The sequence below is a fragment of the Onychomys torridus genome, chromosome X (genome assembly GCF_903995425.1).
Source record: "Onychomys torridus chromosome X, mOncTor1.1, whole genome shotgun sequence".
Taxonomy (NCBI): domain Eukaryota; kingdom Metazoa; phylum Chordata; class Mammalia; order Rodentia; family Cricetidae; genus Onychomys; species Onychomys torridus.
The window spans coordinates 29,746,221-29,767,600 of NC_050466.1; the positions used below are offsets into that span (position 1 = coordinate 29,746,221).

Here is a 21,380-nt window from a genome sequence, read left to right on the forward strand (position 1 = left end):
CCTGTCATACAGTTCTCCCTTTTCTATGACTTCTCCTTAAGCGCCAACCCCTGCATCAGAAAATGTTCCTCCTTCACTCATTTCAAATGTCCTGTATTCCACTGAGCCCAGATTAAAGGTGACCTCCTCCACAAAGGCTACTAGGATTGATCTAAAAGAAGGGTACATTTCAAGACTTCAGCAAGTCCTGAGTTAGGCTAGAACTTTCACAACTCAGCCTCTCCCTTCTTCCACTAAGCCCTGAGCACTTTTTGCACACATTTGTAATATGCAATAATTAATGCAGTGAGTTTCACAGTCCACTGTGTTCTGTAGACAGAGCGCCCATTAAATGTTTATCAACATTGGTGCCAACTAGTCTTTGTTGGAAGCTCTTAAAATGCTCCAGGTTTTTTAATAGGTACAATTTCCCTTCTACTCTCACTAAAACACTATACTGAATCGTATTATATATTTCTCAAATATAAAATTCCTTTCTTCTGCTCCCTATCCTTTCTGGAAATTGAAGGAGTACATCCTTTCCACTCCAATGACTGGTTGAAAGAGGCCAGTAAGAGAGATGGGCCGATTTTTAAAAAAAATCTCATCATCAGGAAGCAGAAACGGAAATCTGACGGAAAATCAAGCCCTGAGTAGAGCAAGGAATTTCCACTGAGAGAAAGGGAGAGAGGGAGGGAGGGAGGGAGGGAGGGAAGGGGGGGAGAGAAAGAGAGAGAGAGAAAACCTAAACTACAAATTGAGTGAGAGAAAACAGAGCACTCCTTCCTGCATGAAGGAAGGAGTCCAGATGCGACTTAAGGAAGACTCTCAGCCCTAAAATCCTAGGAAGCGGCACATGCTGACTGGTGTGAGGGAAAGGGGCGAGTAGTGGCAGGAATAAGACAAAAGAGTTAGGGGTAGGGTGCATGCTTGTGTTCTGGATGCTCCCGCAACTGGTGCCCACCCCGACTCCCATGGACACCCCCACCCCTCAAGAGCCGGAGCTGGGCGGAGTTAGGCGCTGAAGACCGCAGCCCCGGAAGCACCCTCCTCCCAAGGCCCCCTCGGTCCCAGAGTCCCCGGCCACTGCCACTCGGGCTTTCTGCCTCGCTGACCTCCAGCTCCGCGGCTACCGAAGTTCTACTCCTTAAACAGCCGCGGAAAATCGAGCCCGCTCAGAAGCTCCTGGACCCGGAGTGCCCTTGCAGTACCGCATGCCCCACAACCGCCTCCCAACTCTGCACCTTCTGGAGCCGGCCTAGGCCAAGCAATGGGGCCCAATGGCTGAATTCTAGCCTACAGGGTGGCTACAGAGGCCTTTCCCATTGGCTACTGGTCACCAGGGAAGCCCAGGCCTAAGAGCATGTCCTCATGGGAAATGTAGTTTGAAGTAACTGGAAACGGTTCTTCCTCGAAACCATCCCATATTGGCATTGGTGGAAAGCGAGTGGATTGTGGGAGATGAAGTCAAGACAGTTCTTGATACCCACAATTCTTCTAACACCAAGCTTCCGATAATCCCTAGAGTTCAGATACAGGAGAGTATTCTGGGTATTGTAGTTTAGAGCACATGGCCCCTCAGACTAGCTTAGAGTATAAAGTGCTTGCTGAAGAAAACTAATGTTCTAGATTCTTTTGAATGCTTTTAAAATACTTACATTTTGAGGAAAGCACTTCACATTGTGTTATGATTTGACATTCTCACTGAAGTCTGAGTATGGTTGATTTTTGGTTTTGTTTTTCAGACAAAATGCTGCTATCTAGCCTAGAACTGGTCTTGAGTTAAGGATCCTACTGCTTTAGCCTCTTGAGATGCAGAGTTAAATACCTGTGCTACCAATACTATATTTACTTTTGAGATACATATGTAATTTCTGTTCTGTTAAGCTTAAAATTTTAACTGAAAAGGTACCTTTAAGACTGTCAAAGTTTGCTGGGCTGTGGTGGTACACACCTTCAGTGCCAGCACTTGGGAGGCAAGGCAGACTCTGAGTTCGAGGCCAGCCTGGTCTACAGGGAGAGTTTCAGGACAGCTCTGTTACATGAGAAACCTTGTCTCTAAATAAATAAATAAATAAATAAATAAATAAATAAATAAATAAATAAATAAAATAAAAAACAACCACAGCAAAAAAACTGTCAAAGTTTGCAGTTTATTAGAATCATCAAAAAACTATGTACTTCAAATTGAGGATTATATTTTCCCTTAGAACTTGTCATAATTAAATATGAAAATATGATGTGGGATAGCCCAAAATAAACCTGTCTGTTAAACAAATAGGCAATGAAGCTGCATTCTTGCAGTGAAGATCAATGGGTGTGACATATGCTCTCGGCCCAGCCATATCACTTCCTGTTTATTCCTCTCCAGTGCTGGGATTATAGGTGTCTGCCAGCACTGCCTAGACTCTAGTGGCTAGCTCTGCACTCTGATCTCCAGGCAAGCTTTATTTCTTACAGCGCACACAGAATATCACCACACCCTGTTTCAAAACAAACAGAAAAATAAACGTTGAGGGATTACAAATTAATCAAAAGAAAGAGAAAGAAGACCCAAATTAGTAAAATTAGAGATGAAGGGAGAGACCTTACAACAGACAGTGAGGAAATTCAAAGAATCATAAGGACATTAAAAATTCATATTCCACTAAAAATAAAAATCTAAAAGAAGTGGATGAACTTCTAGATGCACATGACCTACCAAATATAAGCCAAGACTTAATAAGTAATATAAAGAGACCCATAGCAGCAAACAAGATATAAGCAGTAATAATAAATCTCCCAGGTAAAAAACAAATATGCCCAAGACCAGATGGATTCAACATAGAATGCTACATGACCATTAATGAAAAAGTAGTATCAATATTCCTCCCATCATCCCATAAAATACAAAAGGAAAGAACACTACTAAACTGTTTTATAAAATCAATATTAATCTTATACTGAAACCAAATAAATACCCCCTTACCAAAAAAAAAAAGAAAGAAAGAAAGAAAGAAAAAAAATTCCAGGCTAATCTCCCTGATGAATATAGATAAAAAAATCTCAATAAAATACTTACAACTGAAATCAAGAACACACCAAAAAGTTAATTCATTACCACCCAGCTGGCCTCATTCCAAATATACAGGTATGTTGGTTCATCATATGTAAATCAATAAATGTAACCCAGGACATAAATAGACTCAAGGGCAGAAACCACATGATTTATTCATTAGATTTAAAAAAGGCCTCTGATAAAACCAACATCCAATAAAATTCCTGGAGAATTTACCAAATGTATCTCAACATAATAATAAGTAATAATAAGTCCATAGTCAACATCATGCTAAACAGAATAACTGGAAGCATTTCCACAAAAATTGTGCAACAGACAAGGATGTACAGGTGGTATTGTGTTCCCAACAATATTGTGCACCCTAATAAATTTATCTGGGGTCAAAGAACACACAGCCACTAGAACAGAGCCAGAAATTGTGGCTAGAAAATGGGTCAGAGCAATCCATAGCAGAAGTTGGGCAGTGGTGGTGCACACCTTTAATCCCAGCACTTGGGAGGCAGAGCTAGTCGGATCTCTGAGTTCAAGGCCACTTTAGAAACAGCTAGGCATGGTGACACTCGCCTTTAATCCCATAAATCCAGCCTTTAATCCCAGGGAGTGATAGCAGAAAGCAGAAAGGTATATAAGGCCTGAGGACCAGGAACTAAGTTGGTTAAGCATTTGGCTGGTTTAGCGTTCAGGGTTTGGAGCAGCACAGTTCAGCTGAGAGCCCTTTGGATGAGGACTCAGAAGCTTCCAGCCTGAGGAAACAGAATCACCTGAGGAACTAGCAAAATGAGATAGCTGTGGCTTGTTCTGCTTCTCTGATCTTCCAGCATTCACCCCAATAACTGTCCTGGGGTTTGATTTTATTAATAAGACCCTTTAAGATTCATGCTACATGTACATGCACGCCCTCCCCATTCATATAGTTCTTGAAGCCTTAGTTTGAGCATTAATAACAAGACAAGAGAAGTGGATAAAAGGGATACAAATAGGACAGTATATTAGTTAGGGTTCTGTAAAGGAACAAGGCCAATGGATATACATACATACATATGTACATACAGAGAGAGAGAGAGAGAGAGAGAGAGAGAGAGAGAGAGAGAGAGAGAGATGAGAGATTCATCTAGAATATATAGATAGATAGATATAGGTATATATAGTGAATGTATACATATGTATATGTATGTATATATACACATGAATACTAATTGTCCTGAGTGTGTGTGTATGTGTGTGTGTGTGTGTGTGTGTGTGTGTGTGTGTGTATATATATATATATATGTATATGTATGTATACATATATATTTCTACATGGCTTATTAAAGTATGTGGGTAGGGGTTGGGGATTTAGCTCAGTGGTAGAGCGCTTGCCTAGCAAGCACAATGCCCTGGGCTCGGGCCTCAGCTCCGGAAAATAAAAAAAAAAAATTTAAATAAAATATGTGGGTATACATATGCAGAAAGCTGATACATTTTGACTCATTGTTAGGATACTCTTTGACACGTTGTTGTATAGCAGAGTAAATTTATGAAATAGTGGCCCATTTCTGAAATACTAGCAAATAACACAGAATGGATTCAGAAATCAGTTAATAGGGCAAATTTTAAATTCTTTACAGAGCTATTATAGACCTCATCGGGTCACAGTTAGATTCAAGTTTATAATGTGGAATGTGCTTGACTTAAACCTTTTCTTAGTACAAGTTGTTGGTCTGTAGCTGTGTTTACAGGCTAATGTGGATCCATGGTAGTGGTCCATAAAGCAAATATTACTGTTCAACCGGTAACAATATTAGGCTCCAGAGTTACAGTCATATTTCAGCCCATAGACCAAGATGCATCTTTGATCCATGTTAAAGTTCATACTGAGATGGACAGTAGTCCAGAATGGTCTCGATTATACATCATTGTAAAAACATTGTGTAAAAAGCCTGCTTCTAAGACTGTCATCATACCTCAGTCTGTAGACCAGCTTTGTACAGACCACATGAAATGTTAGGACTCGAGGTTCACTTTAGTTTTTGGACAATTCTGGATTCATTTTTATTTCTAGAACTGAGACTCAGTAACAGCCAGAGTTACCCCTTGTCCTAGAGTTAGTATTCACAGTGATTTTTCTGCCTAGAGAAAGGTTATGCAAGAATATGAATAGCATGGTTGCTCAGTGATTCATTCATCAGGTTAAGTTTCAATCAGTGTCCGTAATAAGAGTTTATGCTTGGTCTGATAAATAATTAGAACTCAGTCTATAGTCAATGATAAGGCTCACCCAGTGTCTAATATTTCAGTGTGTTGCCATGTAGACATTATCTGTGGTATACTTATATTTGTAGCTTTGTATTACTACAGTAAAATACCTAAGGCAACTTAGACATGGTTTATTTGACTCACAGTTTGGGAAGCTTAGTTCTGAGATCAAACAGTCCTATTCATTAAATGGTTGGAAATCTTATTGGAATGGTAAGTTATATTCCAAGCCAGGAAACAGAGAGGGAACAGTGCTCCATAATCCCTTGAGGTCAGATCCTACCAAGGACCTCTCATAAGGCCGCAGCTCCCTGTACTGTCACTTTGGGGAACCACACCTTTACATTTGTACTTTTAGATGACAAATTGTACCAAAACCAAAGGAGTGTCCTGAACTTTTTAAACCACAGCTAACATTTTATTTATGGACAATATGAGTTTGTGGCCATGATTTCAACTATAAATATGAACAGGATTGGGATGGATATTTGGCTAAGTTCAAAATGTGACTTCGGAATTTAGTCAGTGTTAAGATTTTCAGTGACTAGTATTAGTCTTCATTCAGTGGAAAAAGTATAACTCTGTAACTATGACCTCTGTTATTATTTCATTTTGGTCTTTGTGTTAGTTTCTTTTTCTGTTGCTCTGATAAAAGCAACTCAAGGGAGAAAGGATTTTTTTTTATTTTGCCCCACTGTTCAAAAATACAGTCCATTGTTTCAGGCAAGTCAAAGCAGCAAGAGTTCAAAGCTCCTGATCATATCACATTAATAATCAGCAAGCAGAGATGGATGAAAGCATGCATATTTCTCAGGCTCCTTTCTCTCCCTATGTATAGTCCAAGATCCCACCCTGGGAATAGTGCCACTGATGGTGGGCAGGTTTTCCCTTCTCAACTAACATAATTAAGATAATCCCTCACGTGCATGCCTAGCAACTCATTCTGTCAAGTTGGCAATTCTAACCATCATAGACCTCTAGAGTTGAATCTGGAGGTAGTGGTTCCACTTTGACCTCGTCTATAGTTTTGTTTACTGAGTGCTAGAGGTCATGCTATCTATTAAAACTTTCACCAGAATTTTGGAGTTGGCAATAGTCAGGGTAAATGCATATGTGAAGACTTTAAGAGATAAAGGAGTCAGCAGTTTTTGTTTTGTTTCAGAATAGTGATGTTTCATGTCAGACTATGGATAAGGTTGGAATAGGATACAGCTTGAATTTAAGTTGAAGAACTCTGCTATAGTGAGGGTTTGGGAATCAGCCTACTGACTTGGGTAGAGTTCAGAGTGCTCGTGCCTTATTGTCAGTTAGAAACTTAGGCTTTCATCAGTGTAGCAGGAATGGAGGGATCTGTATTAGAGTTCAGTCTGTGCTGATGGCTGTCCTGAGTGCTTCTATCCCCAATTTAGGGATAGGTTTGTAGCCAGATGGATTGCTCAATCTTTAGCTATTGCTAGAACTCAGTTTGTGGCCACAAATAAGGTGACTTTTATTTATGGGCTTGAAGCTCTATGATGAATATTAGTAGTCAGTCTTGGCCATTTTAATAATGTGAAGCAGATTTTGGTTTAGCCTACTTATGTTAGGAATCATTCCTTAGCCACCATTGGAGCTTGATTTTTTTGATCAACTGTGGGCAGGGTTTTCAGGCTTCATCTCAGGTCAGTGCTCTGGATGTGGCCAGTAATAGAGCTCAGACCTTGACTATAGTGACTTTAGTCTGTGTTCAGGTACAGAATTTAATCTGTTGGTAGGTTTCAGGCTCAGGATGTGAGATGTGTTTGACTATTTTTGACAAGTTTGTTTTTAAGTCATGTTTAAAGTTTTGGTTCAGTCCCACCCCAGTTGTGGCAAGCAGTTTAGATTCTGATACAATTTTTCCTTATGACTAGGGTCAAGGTTAAACTATGATTTGCTGGAGTTCAGATCCACTCTGAAACTAATATTTAGCCAGAAATAGGGTTCATTCTATTTTAAAGAGACAAGATTGCTTACTAAGCTATTCAGCTATTTTGATGAATGTGTGTGGTGGGTGTGGTGGGGTGGGGTGGGGGAGTTAGATTTACTTTCATGGTGGAGATTAAGATTATAAATTCAGTCTATGATAGAGTTATATCTTCAGTCTGTGGTAAAAATTTGGGATCTAATCTATAAGCAGTTTGAGATTTTAAAGGTTAGGAGTCAAATCAGTGGATAGTGAGAGGCTCAGTCTATCATAAGTAGACTATTACATGGTCATATTTACTAGCTCCTTCTTTGAATAAAATTAACTCTCAGTCTTCAGCCATATTCAAGCTTCTGTGAGTAAGAATATATCCTCAGATTTTTTTAGAAGATTGGGTTACACTTCTTGGCCATAATCACAGCAGTCTTAGGCTGTACATGTTTTCGTCTCAGTCTGAGTCCAAGTTTAGTAGTCCTTCTCTTGCCAAGGTTGGAGTTATGTTCTGGTTAGTGCTAAGTCTGTGGAAATTGTAGCTGGTTTAGTTTCCAAGATGAGATCTCAGGTTGTGACTGAGTTAAAAAGTCAGTGTGCACTCGGGTATAGCTCCCCGTACTATGCTGAGCCCTCATTTTGTGTAAGTGTGGGTGTGGAATTCTAACTATATTCCAGAGTTAGGTCAATCTGTAGCTTAAGTTTGTCATTCACCCTGGAAGCAAGTTTAGGAACTATATCTGATACTATATTGAATTACAATTTGTTGACCATAGTTAGATTATAATAGTGGATGAGGATTAGAGGTTTTGTCTGTACCAGCTATAAGTATATGTAATTTGGCCATACTTTGGTGGTTATGTGTATAGGTCTAGGAACTCAATTTTCTCAAGATTAAGAATTCTATGAGCGCCAGGCAATGGTAGGACACTCCTTTAATCCCAGCACTCGGGAGGCAGAGGCAGGTGGATCTCTGTGAGTTTGAGGCCAGCCTGGTCCCCAAAGAGAGTTCCAGGAAAGGTGCAAAGCTACACAGAGAAACCCTGTCTCAAAAAAAAAAAACAACAACAAAAACAAACAAACAAACAAAAGAATTCTATGAGCAAGGGACATTGAGATCATGATGGGAAAACGCACAGAAACAGGCAGCCAAAATAGTGGAAATGCATGAACTGTGGATCAACAATAGCTGTGGAGCCCACATGCTACTGGGGTAGGCCTCTGGATAGGCAAGACAGTTGTTTAGCTTGAACTGTCTGGGGGGGGGCCCCCAGGCAATGGGATCAGGATTCATCCCTGGTGCATGAGTGGGCTTTTTGGAGCCCAGTGCCCAGGGTATGACACTGTTTGCAGTCTTGGTATAGGGAGGAGGGGCTTAGACCTACTTCAACGGAATGTACCAGGCTCTGCTGACTCCCTGTAGACATAAGGGTCTTATTAAATAAGAAACACAGAGCCAAATGCAGAGTTAAAAGCCCAAGAGGTCAGAGCAGTAGCTAAGAGCAGATACTAAAACCCTTTCTTACCCCTCCCTGCCGCTGCCATCCTTCCCCTCCAAAAGGGGCCTATTTCCTGTGTCTGTCTTTTTATTGACTTTCTGTTTTGCCTTCTTATTGGTTGTAAACCCAACCACATGACCTCCTCGTCACTGCCTGTCTATACAGACCTCTAGGTCTCTATGGTTGGTACTGAGATTAAAGGTGTCTCCATGCTGGCTGTATCATTGAACACAGAGATCTGCCTGTCATGTGATCAGGATTAAAGGTGTATGCCACCACCGCCAGCTTCTGCTATGGCTTGCTATTAGCTATGACCCCCAGGCAACTTTATTAACATACAAATAAAATCACATTTCAGCACAAATAAAATATCACCATGAATCCCCTTGGGAGACCTTGCCTTGGAGGAGATGGGAAGGGGGTGTATTTTGCGCGCGGGGGGGGGGGGGGCCCGGGGGGGGGGGGGGGGCTGAGGGATGAGTATAGGTGAAATTATTAAGGCCACTCCACGTAGTTAAAAGGCAGGTTTATCTATCTATCTATCTATCTATCTATCATCCATCTATCATCTATCTACATATCATCTATCATCCATCTATCTATCATCCATCTATCTATCATCCATCTATCTATCATCCATCTATCTATCATCCATCTATCTATCATCCATCTATCTATCATCCATCTATCTATCATCCATCTATCTATCTATCTATCTATCTATCTATCTATCTATCTATCTATTTATTTTTTGAGCTGAGGATTGAACCCCGGGCCTTGCGCTTACTAGGCAAGTGCTCTAACACTGAGCTAAATCCACCGGGCAGTGGTAGCGCATGCCTTTAATCCCAGCACTCGGGAGGCAGAGCCAGGTGGATATCTGTGAGTTCGAGGCCAGCCTGGGCTACCAAGTGAGTTCCAGGAAAGGCGCAAAGCTACACAGAGAAACCCTGTCTCGAAAAACCAAAAGAAAAAAAAAGGGGGGGATTTATTTTGTGGGGTAACTTACAAGTGAAGGGATAGGTAACAGGGTCTGGGAAAGGTGTGACACAGTCTGGTCCAGGAACCAAGAGAGCTGGTGCGTCTGGATCTCAGGTCTTGGGTCCTCCCTCAGCCCCGCCTTGAAGGCATGACAGTTACCAAAGCCTCAATGGGGGTTGGAACTTCCAGATCAAATCTGGAATGGCTACCCACTATAGGTGGGAGGAGGGAGGAGAGGGGGAATCTGTGGTTGGTATGTAAAATGAGTAGATTCTGTATATGGTTGGCAGCCAGAGTAAAAAAGAGGGCCTCTGTTTGGGGCTGCCTGGGTGGGTGGTCTATGATCCAGTTTGGGGAACTTGCTGCTTTACCTGTAGTGCTGTATTAATTGCATTTCAATAAGGTTGTCATGGAAAAGTTTTAATAAGCAGATTTCTATAATTTAAATAGTAGGATGATTCCTACTTCTTCTCTTCTTCCTTTGCTTCCTCCCTTACTTCCTTTTTTTCCTTTTCTTTCCAAGTCTCAATCTGTATTCCAGGCTGCTCTGAAGCATGCAACATAGCCCAAGCTGCTCTGGAATTAGCAACCCACCTACCTTAGCTTCCCAAGTGCTAGTATTACAGCTATGTGCCACCATGCCCTTCTGAGAGGCAGATTTATGTCTTGGGTGTCTCAGAAATGTATGCTACGGTAGTAGTAAGACACACATAGAGTGTTGAAGGGAAATCATAGAACTGATAGAGACCATCCACCCCGGGAAAGTAGATGGATGCTTTTTGAAGGACACAATGTCTATCAAGGAGCAAGGTAAACTGGAAAGAGAATTGTGATGGATGGAAACTTCTGTTTATTAAGTGTTCTTCTCACGTTCTTTGTGCCAGTAATTGACTTGACTGAGAATCCCTTCTAGCTTCTTTCTCATGTCTTTCCATGCTACACTGATATGTGTCATATCACAGTGGAAATAAGCTCAACAGTGCTCTTGCTGTTACTATTCATCAAGATGTGTGTTTTAGTTAGAGTTACTATTGCTGTGATAAAACTCCATGGCCAAAAACAACTTGGAGAGAAACAGATTTATTGGCTTAAGTTTCCATATCCCTGCATGTCATCAAAGGAAGTCAGGACAGGAAGTCAAACAGGGCAGGAACCTGGAGGCAGGAGCTGATGCAGAGACCATGGAGGAGTGCTACTTACTGGCTTGCTCAGTCTGCTTTCTTATAGAACCCAAGACCAGCTGCCCAGGGATGGCCCACCCACCATGGGTTGGGCTGTTGTTCTTTTTTCACTCGTTTTACTCTATGGGGAGCCCACCACCCAGCTCCCAAATAATTACATGTCGACTTATTCTTTCTTACAAATGCCTGGATTATTTTTAGACAGATTTTTAAAACTTAAATTATCTTGTCTACCTTTTGCCTCTGGGCTTCTACCTTTCTCTATTTCCATATATCTTTTCTTTCCTTCTTATTCCATGTCTGGCTGGGTGGCTAGGTGGCTGGGTGGCTGGTCCCTGGCATCCTGCTTTCTTCCTTTTCTTGCTCCTCCCTCTTCTATTTTTCTCCTTCTATTTATTCTCTCTTCCTGACAGCCCTGCCTATCCCTCTCCTGCCTACCTATGGGCCATTCAGCTCTTCATTGGACCGTTGGGTGTTTTACACAGGCAAAGTAACACAGATTCACAGAGTTAAAAAATGAAACATAAAAGAATGCAACGTGTCTTTTGCATCATTAAACAAATGTTCCACAGCATAAACAAATATAAAACATCTTCACTAATATTCCACAACATTTCACCCTTTTAGTCCAAATAAAAATGAAGGTTTTAACTTTAAGATAATAAATCTACATGCAACAAAAACATTTATCAAGTAAGAATTACAGTTACAAGTCAATTCATTTGTATTTAGCAAATTCAGAGGAAATACTCCATTATCTATCATATCTTAGTGATTCCAAAGTCTTGTAGCTAATTTACTTTCTACCATAACTAAGGAAAACTATAACTCTAACTTTTAACTCCATCAAAGACCCCAGAAGTATATAACACTACCTAACAATAGAGGCTTTGGCTGCCTGGACTGTCACCCAAAGTTACTCTGTAACCTTGCGTTATCCATCTTCAGCCTACAGGTCTAGAATATCTGGCAGACTTTCCTGTGAAGCAGGAAATTTGAAGGACTGTCCTGCCTATTGACAAAGTTCATTTGCTTTTCTCTACATCCTGCAGAATATCTGTCAGATTCTTCTGTGAAGCAGGAATCTTGAAGGACTGTCCTGCTTTGTTTTGGCAAAAGTCAGCAGTCACTTTCCTGTGTCCTTGCCACATTGAAAGCATATGGCGTATCTTTAAGGCCCATCACCCTTTTATGAAGTAAATTGGTGCTGCTAGCAGATGTGTCTCATTGTCATGAAAAACCTTAGGTTATTAAATATCTTAAATGTCATTATTCTATAAGTCTTTGAAGTATTTGAAAATCATCTATCTATCTAAAATATGCCTATTTAACTTTGAAAACATACCTAATGTGACTACAAGTTTGATTATTATAGATTAACTACTAACCTCATTTCTTAATTGTACATTGCATTCTTAAATGAGCTGCATAAGCACACCACAACAAAGAGTAGAAACATACAGTATAACAAAAACAACTTTAATTTTGTATCAGTATACTAAAATCCATGCCAATGCAAACTATCTGAGATTAATAGTTGCCTTCTTAGCCTATTTTCCTATTTCCCCTAAAAGATAACAAACATCTATAACCCAACAAATAACCAAAAAACCACCCATCTCATCTCTTGGGAATGTGGGCATCATCTTCTCTAGACTGCTTCTTGTTGACTGTGGATGAAGGTATCTTTAGAGGTCCCTGAGAAAAACTGAGATAATAACCAAGTCCTGGGAAAACCAACAGTAACCTTTGTTGGTATATATCACTTGTCAGGTCTTCCCTGATCCACATCAATCCTGAAGGAATCCACACCCTTTTGTTTCCTGTAAAAACAGAAGCAAAACCTCTTCTCCAAAGCAATGCATCTTTTAAGTTCCATTTTATTAATATATTTTTTGAATTCCATGTGGTGATATTTTATGTGTGGACCCCAATAAAACTTATATGTGGAACACAGAACAGAGCCAGCCACCAAATTAGTCATAGAGATCAGGCATGGTGGTACACACCTTTAATCCTATCACTCTAGTAGGCAGAAATCTGTCTGGATCTCTGTGAGTTCAAGGCCACACTGGAAAACAGAGCCAGGCATGGTCACTCATGCCTTTAATCCCAGCACTTGAGATCTCATGCCTTTGCTACCAAGTATTTGGGAAGCACACATGCCTTTAATCCCAGCACTAGGAAGGAAGGAAGATGGCAGGGCAAAGCAAGGTATTTAAGATGTGAGTAAACAGGAAGTCTCGCTCTGGATCTTGAGGAGTTGGTAAGGTGAGGTTGGCTGTGGTTTGTTCTGTTTCTCTGATCTTCTGACTTTCACCCCAATATCTGGCTCCAGTTTTTTTTTTTTTTTATTAATAAGACCATTTAGTAATTTGTGTTACAATTCCATTTTAAAGTTAAGTCATTCTTAAAATATATAAGATGGTTTAATTTAGTAGTCAAGTTTATAATTCCATGTCTGTCAGCAGTTGTCATTTGCTTATCAGCATTCAAACAATTCAACACAAATACACAGACTCCCAGTGTACTTTCCATCTTTAATATTGCTTTTACTCGCCTTTAAATACTTTATTATTTTTAAACTATTTCTTTCTTTCTATGACTGTCTGTGTCCTTTTTATTTTCTTAAGAGGGTGTTTTTCCATATGGTTTTTGTCTGTGTTAGTAAAAAACTTCTAAGTGGCACAGGTAGGATATTCATACAGCTTTGGCAGCTGGGTGGCTCCTTTTGCGGTCGTGAGAACCAAGCCTAAAGCTAGCAGCCTGATTGGAGATGCGTTTGACCAGAAACTGTATTCAATCCCCAACTCTGGAATCCCAGTGCCCTGCACTGTGGCAGGGATTTTTTTACTTAGTTTTATGTTTCTATTTAGTGTGAAAAAAAAGCTATTAAAGTGCTCTGCTGTAAGGCAAAGTGTTTTAGGAGCTCTATCTTTTTTTTTTTAAGCTTTATCAGGCTCTATGGAAATTCAAGCCTCATATTGATATGTCAAAATGTTGGTTGTTTTTCACTCTTTGCAGGGTGCTGCCACCCAGCTACCAATAATCAAATAGAGATTTATTCTTTCTCTACAATATCCAGCCTTAGCTTAGCTTATGTCTAGCGAGCTTTTCTTAAATTATCCCATCAACCATTTGCCTCTGGGATTTTACCTTTTTCTATTTCCATATATCTTTTCTTTCCTTCTTATTCCATGTCTGGCTGTGTGGCTGGCCCCTGGCATCCTCTGCTCCTTCTCCTTTTCTCACTCATCCCTCTTCTATTTATTCTCTCTTCCTGGCAGCCACGCCTATCCCTCTCCTGACTACCTAGGGGCCATTCGGCTCTTCATTGGACCATGGGGTGTTTTAGACAGGCAAAGTAACACAGCTTCACAGAGCTAAACAAATAAAACATAGAAGAATGCAACACATCTTTGCATCATTAAACAAATTTTCTACAGCATAGACAAATGTAACACATCTTCTATTAATATTCCACAGCACTGGGCCTTCCCCCATCAATCACTAATTAAGACTAATTAATCACTAATGCCTTACAGCCTAATCATACAGAGGCATTTTTCCAGTTGAGGTTCCCTCTCTCAGATGATTTCGGCTTGTGTCAAGTTGACATTGACTACCCAGTACAGCACAAATGCTTATTTCCTTTCTTGTGTGATTGTTCTCACTTTTGTGAGATGGGGTTTCATGTTGCATGCAGCCAGTTAGCCTTGAAATTATAATCCTCTTTCTCAGCCTCCCAAGTGCCGGGGTTCTGTGTAGCAGAATTGCTAGAAGGTCTTATTAGTGAAATCAAGCTTAAACGCTTAACCAGCCAAATGCTGAACCAGCCAAATGCTTCTAGTTTCTGGTCTTCACCCCTTATACAATCTTTCTCTTTCTGCTCCCACTCCCTGAGATTAAAGGCTGCATTTCTGGGATTAAAGGCGTGTATCTCCATGCTGGCTGTATCCTTGAACACACAGAGAACTGCCTGGATCTGCCTCCCAAGTGCTGGGATTAAAGGTGTGCACCACCACCGCCCAACTTCTGCTATGGCTTGCTCTGATCCATTTTCTAGCCACCATTTCTGGCTCTGTTCTAGTGGTTGTCTGTTCTATTACCCCAGGTAAATTTATTAGGGTACACAATATAGTGGGGAACACAACATCACCACAGTTGTGTGTGTGTAACCCCACTCTGCTATCTCCAATTTTCACTAACATTCTCCCATTGTAGCTTCATGACATTTATTTGAGTGGTATTATCTCCATCATGCAGATAAGAAAACCTCTTCATCTGGCTAAGAAGCTTGAAGGAGTTGGTCCGGAACCAGATTGAAAATCCAGTGCTATTCAGACTCCAAGCCTCTATGTCTTTGTATGATGTTCTTTTGTCTGTACCACATATGTGAGATTTATATCTTACTTTGAATTTATTGTATCTCATTTTAGTTTTACAACTTTGAAAAAGTTGCCTGTATTATTATTATTATCTTCTTTATACAATTGAGGAAACATGTTCAGGGAGATAATTTTTTGAAGTATTTAATTGATTCTTTGGGAATTTCACATCACGAGTCCAACCACACTCATTTCCCCATCCTTCCATGTCTGCCCCCACTTTTGTGACCACCCCTCCAAAATGAAAAGGAAAAGAAAATAAGGCAAGTACAATTTGTGTTATCTATGCACTCACTGAAGCATGGTCGAATTCTCAGTGACTGGCCCATTAATAAAACGAAGGCCCACACACACGCCAGGCACCATCAATTGTGCAGAGCTAACTTCAGCATCCCCATCACAGTTTTTAAGAGTGTTTCTGATGGCTTCCTGTTTAGGCTGTCACTCTTTTGGGAAGTGGGCTTGGGGTAGGCTAGGGGTTGTCACGGAAGCCTTCCAAGTCTCTCTTCCTCAACTGCACATCTGAAGTCATCGATATCACAGCAAAGGTAGTTTCCTTGCTCTTTACAGTCAGCAAGAGCACAGATCATGGGCTTCTACATGTTTTCAGGCTACAGCATGGACCATGAACACAGGCCCTTGCTGCAGTAGGACCCATAGATCCAGATAAGGTCCTTGAAGGCAGCTGAACCATGGCACCAACCTAGCCTCATGTGGCAGTGCAGGCTGCCCACATCAATATGGCCCTGGGGGGCAGCACATTCTATGGACATCAATATGGCTTCAGGAAACAGGACAGACCACAGACATGTGCAAAGAGTTGGCATTGCAATCTTCCTGGTGGTATGTGGAGGACATCAGTGTGGTTTTAACTATGTGGAGAGGAGGATAATAGGAAGGTCCGGCTGAAGCACATAGCATGTTGATAGACATAGACAGGAAGCAAGAGGTGTACAGGATGCACCAGTCAGATTGTGTTACCAGTCATGGATGGCAGAGCACACTCTTGACATAGACCACAAGATAATGGCAACTGTAGTATTGCCTCCCACTCTTACCACAGAATTGTGCTGGATACATGCTCTGAGTGCATGCTAGTAAATAATGAAGTAGTGGGGAACTCTTAATGCCTGGGGGGGATACAAGGACCCATAATTGCAGTCTCCGCTCATGATCTCAGTTTTGAGGTGGATTTAATGAGTCTGGAAAGCTAAAGACAGAAAGACTTACAGACAGCAGGACTAAGGGTAGGTTCGGAAGTAGCCGGCCTGCTTCAAGCCCTCATACTGCCCTTACATCTTCTACCACTATGCGTAGAATATGGCCCACAGCTGATATTGGGGATTAGAGGATAGTGGACCCTGTTTTTCAGGAAAGTTGCTGCTTTTTCAGTCTACTAGACAACATGCTAGTTGGCTAGAAACCATAGTCCTTGTCCTCGCAAAACCTAAAGTCTCAGAGAGAAACAAGAATGCTAATTCCATGTCTGTGAGCAAGTCCCCTCCTCTGTCTGGACTGAAGTAGGTTTCTTTTCTGTAAAATGCAGTTTGCCCCTTAGAACTCTAACTGTTTGGTGTTTTTCAACGTCCTGAAATAACCATTAAGCATTGAGTCCCAGAAAACAGTGCATGACACAGAGTCTTAGAGTGAGACACCATACACTGTAGCTCGCCTGGGAAGCTCTAGAAAGGTACAGTAGCCTGAGCTACAAGCAAGAAGGCAGGCAGAGATAGGATAGGGCATTGATTCTCAAGCTGTGGGTCAACCCCTTGGGGTCGCACATCAGATATTTACATTTCAATGAATAACAGTAGCAAAATTGCAGTTATGAAGTAACACCAAAATTATTTTATGGCTGGGAGGGGTCACCACAACATGAGAAACTGTGTTTAAGGGTCACAGCATTAGGAAGGCTGAGAACCACTGGGACAGAGAATAAGGCCTCAGATTTCTTGTTGGTACTAAAACTTTTCCGTTCTGACCCGTTTCTTGAGTTAGCCTCTCAATGGCATGGGTTGCCTCATGCTGACAGCCCTGTGCTCATTCAGCACTCACTCTCTTGCTGCTAATCGATTTTAATTAAGAATTTATCAACAGAAACAACTTAGTGCTGCCTCCCATCCTGTCTCCAAGTAATACCCTGGAGAGTAAAGACAGTGAAGGCCAAGAAAGGAATAGCTTCCTAAAACACTCTGCCTGTAGGGCCTCAGTGTGACAGAAGGTCCCTAATGGCCAGAGGACTGTAGCATTGCTGTTGGCGAATGAAGGGCAGCATTTGCTACATGCCAGGCACTGTTCCAAGTGCCTTAGAAGTAATACCATTTGTCTTTATAATAATCTTACCCAAATGGAACTACGATGGTCTCCATTGTACAGTTGTAAAAATGGAAACTTGTGAAACATTGTCTGTATAACCCTTTTTCGTATTCTCTCGGTCTACCTGGAACCTTTCTAATGATGAATCCCACGTGTGGATAGTATTTAATAAAAAACAAAAGCTTCTTGTGTATCAGATAAAAGACTCATTCTAGAACTTTGAGGACTCAAGAGTTAGGCACCCTACAAACCTAGCCAACTAGGGCTAGCTAATCATCTTTCTCAAAGAGTCCTTAAAGGGACTTTCTTTCCCCGCCCCAGGCAGCCAGCATTCAGGGGGAGGGGTGCTTGCTTTAAAAGAAAAAGCCTCTCTGGATCCAAGAACATGCATGAAAAGGAAGCAACATGAATGAACAGTCCAGGCAGGGCAGAAACCTAACTTAGAGCCTAAGATGGTCCACGCAGTGAAACGCAAGTTCAGGCGGACCTTAAACAAAAGTCCTAAAATATCCTTATGGAAGAAAGTACTATTTACTCCTCCCAGGAGCACACCTCCGAATTCATACAATTCTGCAGTTTCAAGCGGAGCTGACGGGCTTGTGACGTTCTCTGGCGCCACCTGCTGGCCAAAGAGGCAGTGAGTCAGGATACAGAAAATTGGGCAGTTGAGTTTGGAGGGGAAGGTAGGATATGAAGTTGGCGTGGATGAGGAGTCAGGGGTCAGGCACTGAGGGAAATTGGTGAGTGTTAGGATAAACTAGGGCCCCCAAAAGGCAGGCGGATAAGGAAAACGACCCAATGAATATGGAATGTGCCTGGTCTCCGGGCTCGTCTGTAACAGCATCAAATGGTTCATATTTACTGCTTACACCATGCCAATACTGTACTAGGAACTTTATAAGCATTTCTTCCCATTTGAGTCTAACAACCGCTTACCACACAATCTCCATTTTTCAAATATGTAAACCGAGACTTAGAATGGTTAAATAATTTTCAGAGCTATTTAGTAGCAGGCTGTTCAAGCTTTTAATCAGTATACTATAAATTGTAGCTGCTGTCCATCACACTTGTGATTACATGATGAAATTTGAAATATCAAGAAGGTGTCTTGAGTACTTTGAGTCTGTGTCAAGGAGACCATGATGCCAGTGAAGGAAAAGAGAGGGAGAAATGTCACACATACTTGGACATCTCTACCTTCAAACATATTACCAAAGGAAACGGTGATCCAGTGCCGAGACACAAAGTTCTTTAGCCTGGAGGCACATTTTAATCACCTCCTCTCTCCAAGGCTTGTGGGCATCGCCATCCCACAGCACAGAACCACCATGCTAGTGTTATTATATCTTCTCAAACTACACATCGCATCCTCTCAAGTACTCAAGTGGGAGAGTACATTGGTACACATTTTAAAACACAGTGCTCTATAGGAAACCAAAGACCAACTGAAGAAATAGAGAAGATCGTGGTTGAAGGGAGCGGAGACTTGAAGGGAGCGGAGACAAGGCAACTAGTTAGTATTGAACACTGATGTATTCCAGCTAGATATTAAGCTGAGTACTGAACAGCAGAATCTACAGGATTGTCTGAAGATTCTGAGCAAGTTGTGTAAGTAATGCCATTTTTCAGAGGATGAATGGAGACAAGCAGGTTAGGCAACTGTTCTCTTCAAATCTCATCAGCAGAGGGACTCTCTGTGACCACTAAAACCTGTGCTTTTTTTTTAAATAAGGCAAGGTAATTTTTTGTGGAAAATGTTCAGTTAGATGAGAAGTGAAGATAACATGATGAAATTTCTTCTAGTCATCAAGTTATTCACAGAGTCAATCTTATTTTATGGTCCTTTCATCCAACCCCATTCACCAAACTGGATTATTTTAAGCAAATCCCTTACTTAATTCAGAAAGCAGTTCTAAAATACAAAATTTTAATAGAACAATGCTTTTCACCAGGTCTACAAAATTAATTCCTTAAGCTGGGTAGTGGTGGCACACGCCTTTAATCCCAGCACTTGAGAGGCAGAGCCAGGTGTAGAGGAAGTAAGATAAGAATGCTGGACTGAAAAAAGGTACCAAGCCACGTGGCTAAACATAGACAAGAACAATTATGGGTTAATTTAAGCATAAGAGTTAGTTATAAGCCTGAGCAATAGGCCAAACAATTTATAATTAACACAATAAGCCTCTGTGTTTTTATTTGGGACTGAATGACTATGGGACCAGGTGGGGCAGAAACTTCCATCTCCACTAAGACACCCCACTTTGTCATTATATATATAATTCTTTGAGTATTTCCCACATGTATGCAAAGTATTTGTAGATATCCACTGCCTATACTCTTCAATTCCTTCAGGACCTCCTCACATCCCACTCCTAATTTCACATCCTCTTTTTTTATCTTGATAACCACTGATTTCAATGAGAGCTTTGCATATGTGCTTATAGGACCATCCATTGGAGCATGGGAGGCCACTCCCCTGAGAATTTTTTATATATTGCTAGATTCAAATCTTTAAGACTTTGCTCAGAATAATGTTCCAATATTTTCTTACATTATCACTTCTGTTGTTGCTGCTTTATTTTTATTTATTTTATTTAGTCCAAACTGATCTCAAACTTACCATTCTCCTATCTCAGCCTACCAAATTCCAGAATTATATGCATCTATCAGTATGCCTGCTTTCTTATAATCCAGTGGTTCTCAACCTGTGGTTCATGGCCCTCTCAAGGCTTTGCACATCAGATATCCTACATATCAGATATTTACACACAATCCATATCAGTGAAAAAATTACAGATATGAAGTAGCAACAAAATAATTTCATAGTTGGGGGTCACCACAATACATAAGGTATTGTATTAAAGTGTCACAGCATTAGGAAGGTTGAAAATCACTGGTGTAATATCTTCATCTGCTTAGAGTATTAGCATAATACTGACTTTATAATATGAATTGGGAAATGTTACTTCCTCCTCTGGCTTTGTGGAGAATATGTAGCTGGAGTTTTTCTGGTCCTGCTTGGCCCATGGTAGGACAAATCTCTCTCACCCGCCAGTTCTGCAGCTGCTCAACTCAACCAAGTAAACACACAGAGACTTATATTATTTATAAACTGTATGGCCATGGCAGGCTTCTTGTTATCTAATTCTTATATCTTAAATTAACCCATTTCTATTAATCTATAAGTTGCCACGTGGCTCATAGCTTACCAGTATCTTGACATCTGCTTCTTATCATGGTGGCTGGCAGAGTCTCTCTGCCTCAGCCTTCTGCTTCCCAGCATTCTCCTCTCTCCTTGTCCCACCTATTCTTCCGCCTGGCTACTGGCCAATCAGTGTTTTATTTATTAAGCAATCAGAGCAACACATTTAACATACAGAATACAGAACATCCCACAGCAAGAATGTGGGTTTTTTTTTTGTTGTTTTGTTTTGTTTTGTTTTGTTTTTGTTTTTCAAGACAGGGTTTCTCTGTGTAGCTTTGTGCCTTTCCTGGAACTTGCTTTGGAGACCAGGCTGGCCTCGAATCACAGAGATATGCCTGGCTCTGCCTCCCGAGTGCTGGGATTAAAGGCGTGTGCCACCACCAACCTGTTAAGAATGTGTTTTAAAATGACATTTTCTTCATCATATGAATGCCCATAGAGGTCAACATAGAATTAAACTTATGTACAAAACTAGCTTGCACTGAAAATTTTCTGTGGAAAGCATTTTAATAGCAGAATAACTTAATAGAAAAAACTAAAAATATTTCCCATTTCTTCTAATACTATTATTAGTGAGTAATTTCAAAGAATTTTTCCATTTG

At 40.9% G+C, this 21,380-nt stretch overlaps 1 long non-coding RNA gene across 1 annotated transcript in view; it reads right to left on the minus strand.

The window, feature by feature from the left end:
* The window catches only part of LOC118574065, a 117,584-nt gene extending 116,358 nt beyond the window's left edge, over positions 1–1,226 (minus strand). The window contains exon 1 of the long non-coding RNA XR_004943689.1: positions 1,095–1,226. This is a non-coding gene — a long non-coding RNA (uncharacterized LOC118574065). The remainder of the gene's footprint in view (positions 1–1,094) is intronic.
* Positions 1,227–21,380: the final 20,154 nt, after the last annotated feature.